The following is a 4,132-nucleotide window of genomic DNA, read 5'->3' as shown; positions in this document are numbered from 1 at the left end:
CCTGCACCCACGTGCATCATACTGACAATGGGCAGGTGGAAACACCATTCACAGCCACTATTGCATACCCCAGTTCAAACCCCTTTGCCACTGCCCATTCAGGGAGTTTTGTCCATAGCACTCCCATTTCCTGTCATGTCCCCCAGTCAAAGCCACTGGCCCACTCTGCCCATGTTAAAGCATCCAAAGACACTGACCAAGCACATTCAGCACAAGATGACAGCCCAGCTGTACAATTAATGGCACCTTCCCCAAAATGTGAACAGCGCCAAACTAGTAGGCATGCCCGTCGCCCCCGCTCTGTGCACTACCAACCCTCCTCAGAGAGTGAGGATGATCATGATACTAGGGAAAGAATCCCCACCCTCCGTCCTGGCCAGTATGATGGCACCACGCCGTGGACAGAGTTCAAGCACCGTTTTGAGAGCTGCGCCAAAGCAAATCACTGGACTGAAAAGACAAAGGCCATCCAGTTAAAGTTCTGTCTAGTGGGCGCCGCGGGGGCAATTGTGCATAAGAACCCCCGGTCCACTCAGTGGGGCTATCGCCGCCTAGTGGAGGAAGTTGAGAATGCGTATGGCCCCTCATCAGAGCATGCAGCTGCTGTAGCTATTGAATTAAGACAGCGCATTTGCAAGCCTGGCGAAGCTCTCCATTCTTTAAGGGACGATATATATGGCAAAGTGTCAGTGGCATATTGTGATAGAACTGAGGAAGAGCAAGACACAATAGGTGTTGAAGTATTCACCCATGCCATAGGGGATGCAGAGATTGTGCAAAAGCTGCTAGAAAAACGACCCCAGACCTTAGCTAAGGCCTATGACATTGCCCACCGCTATGAAACCACTAAGCGAGCAGCATCACATGTCACCGCCCTTATGCACTCAGGAGCCCGGGGCCCTCCCGAAAGAAAACCCTGTACCACCGCTATGGTCAGAGAAAGAGTGGACGGCGGGGAGACTGATATCCTCACAGCCATTCCAGGGGCCAACAGTAGGCCTGTTAGCCATGAATTTCATCGAGCAGCCCCCCGTAAAACATTTAAAAATGCTAAATGGGAGGAGATTCGCTGCCACAACTGCTCAGGTATCGGGCACATTCAGAGACATTGTCCCTCTCCCAGGAAAACGAACCGGCCAACTCACCAGTACACAAATGCCTCCCGCGAGGGCTCCGAGCCTACTGTCCTCCATTTCAAAACCCACAGCCATGAGATGAACATCCATTTGATGATGTATGAGTTGGACGTCTGTGCTGTTCTGGACAGCGGGGCCCGGAGGAGTGTGCTTCCCTTGCACTGCTACAATGCCATTCACCCGGAAGTTAGACCTGCACTTCAGCCATCCACGGTGAAGACGCTGTTGGGGGTTGGGCCAGGCGATGTTCCAGTGACCGGGGAGGTTCAACTCCTTGTCCAGATCAACAACCGGCAGGTGAGCGTGAACTTCCTGGTGGCCGACATTGCTGGCGAAGAGGCCCTCCTGGGCCATCCATTCCTCACTCAAGCCCAGGCGCGCCTCGACTTTGGCACCAACCGCATCATCCTCTTTGGCGAGGAAGTGCCATATTTCAACACCGTGAGCCAGCCCAAGATCCAGGCTGTAAGAGTCTCTCGGACGGTGGTGGTGGAGGCCGGAGTGGAGTATGTCATAAGAGGCAAAATCCCTGTTAAACGGCGTGTGGAAGGGGAGGTGATGCTCACCCCTACCAGGGGTTTCGTAGGGAGACACAAAGTGCTGGTTGCTCGTGTGCAGCTCCAAGCCCAACATGCTAAAGGTGTGCCTCTCCGTGTATTCAACCCGGGCAATGCTCCTGTCACCATCAGGAAGGGTGCTATTGCTGGCGTCCTCCAGCCTGCGCACGCTCTACCACCCAGCGCCACCACGGCCATGGCCGAACTGCCAGAGCACAGCGATATCCCCCTGCACCTGAGAGAACTTTACAACCAAAGTGCAGCTGAGCTTGACCAAGAACAGCAACCCCAGCTCGCCCAACTTTTGTGTAAGTACAGCACAGTGTTCTCCACAGGGCCTACTGACCTTGGCCGTACCAGCCTTGTACAACATGACATCATGGTCCGGCCAGGAGCCGCGGTGAAGCAGCAGCCCCGTCGCATGGCATGGGAGAAGCAGCGAGATGCTGACCAGCAGATAGAACAAGGGCTTGAGGCCGGTGTGGCACGCCGTAGCAACAGCAGCTGGGCCTCACCCCTCGTGATGGTACGTAAGAAGGATGGAACTTACCGCCTCTGCGTCGACTACCGGGCACTGAACGACTGCACTATTAAGGACGCCTACCCGCTGCCCCGGATCCAGGACACCCTTGACACCCTCTCCACTGCCAAGTGGTTCAGCACGCTGGACCTCGCGTCTGGATACAGGCAGGTTGAACTGACGCCACGAGCCCGTCGAGCTGCTGCTTTCTGCACCAGAAACGGCCTGTTTGAATGGAATGTCATGCCGTTCGGGTTATGCAACGCTCCGGCAACATTTCAACGTTTAATGGACCGGGTGTTAGCCGGCATGCAGTGGGAGACGTGTCTCGTCTATTTGGACGACATAATAGTGCTAGGCCGCAACGTGCCCGAGATGTTGCACCGTCTCAGTCAAGTCTTCGATAGGCTGCTACAAGCGAACTTGAAACTGAAGCCAGCGAAATGTTAGCTCTTCCGACGACAGGTAGCTTACCTGGGGCATGTAGTCTCCGAAGAAGGGGTGGCTTCTGACCCCGCCAAGGTACAGAAGGTACAGGAATGGCCTACGCCCACTTCAGTTCAGGAAGTTCGCCAGTTCGTCGGGTTAGCATCGTACTACCGAAGATTTGTCCAGGATTTCGCAACAGTGGCTGGACCCCTCCATGCATTGACCAAGAAATATGCTCGATTCCATTGGACTGCTGAATGTCAACAAGCCTTCGACCAACTCAAGCGCCTACTGACCACCGCTCCGGTCTTGGGCTACCCGTTGGACCAAGGGAACATGGTCCTGGATACGGACGCGAGTGATGTTGGCATCGGTGCTGTTCTTTCTCAAGTACAGCTAGGCAGAGAGCGGGTGCTGGCCTACGGGAGTCGTCGTCTGTCCAAAACTGAGCAGAATTATTGCACCACCCGCCGAGAGTTGCTAGCAGTCGTAGAGTTCACATCACATTTCCGCCAGTACCTCCTGGGGCGGTCATTCACTGTCCGTACCGACCACAGCAGTCTCCGTTGGCTGACCAAGATGAGGGAGCCTGAGGGCCAGCTGGCTAGGTGGCTCGAGAGACTTGGTGAATATGACTTCAACATCGTCCATCGCCCGGGCCGGCTGCATTCTAATGCAGACAGTCTCTCCCGTCCACCCTGTAGGCAGTCATGCCCATGTCAACTGCCAGGCCCATCTCTCTATCCAAGAAACGTCTGCCACCAGGCCGTACAGTGCGACCTGGACTCCGCACAAATCCAAACAGTGCAAACGCCAGTGGGGGTGGGCAGGCAGGTAACCGTAAGGGCGAGTGCAGTGGGGGTAGACGCAACATCTCCCGACACCCCCCAATTCGGTGGTTGGTCTGCCCAAGAGTTACAAGCCGCGCAGGAGTTTGACCCAGACATATCTCCTATCAAGGCATGGCTGGAGGCTGGTGGAGAACGGCCTCCATGGACAACCATCTCGGCACATAGCCCAGCCGCTAAAGCCTACTGGAGTCAGTGGAGGCGCCTTTTCGTCCGAGGTGGCATCCTGTTTAGGCGGTTTTACTGTTTGGATGGTGCCCAGTTCTATCCTCAAGTGATACTACCACGAGTATTCTGGTCGGATGTCAAGAGACAGATGCATGAAGGGCCTGTTGGTGGTCACTTTGGAACAGAGCGCATGGTGACGCGACTTCAGACACGATACTACTGGTACCAGATGCGGGCAGATGTCAGCCTCTGGTGTCTGACTTACAAAAGCTGTGGATCCAAAGCAAGGGCCCGTAAAACACCCAAGGCTCCCATTGGAACTGTCAGAGTCGGAGCCCCGATGGAGCGGGTAGCTCTGGACATCATGGGGCCGCTGAATGAAACGGAGCGCAGAAACAGCTATGTGCTCGTGATCCAGGATTATTTTACGAAATGGGTGGAGGCTTTCCCTCTGCCCAATGAAAAAGCAGAGAC

Source organism: Engraulis encrasicolus, chromosome 18, assembly GCF_034702125.1.
Source record: "Engraulis encrasicolus isolate BLACKSEA-1 chromosome 18, IST_EnEncr_1.0, whole genome shotgun sequence".
NCBI lineage: Eukaryota > Metazoa > Chordata > Actinopteri > Clupeiformes > Engraulidae > Engraulis > Engraulis encrasicolus.
This window is presented reverse-complemented; position numbering follows the sequence as displayed.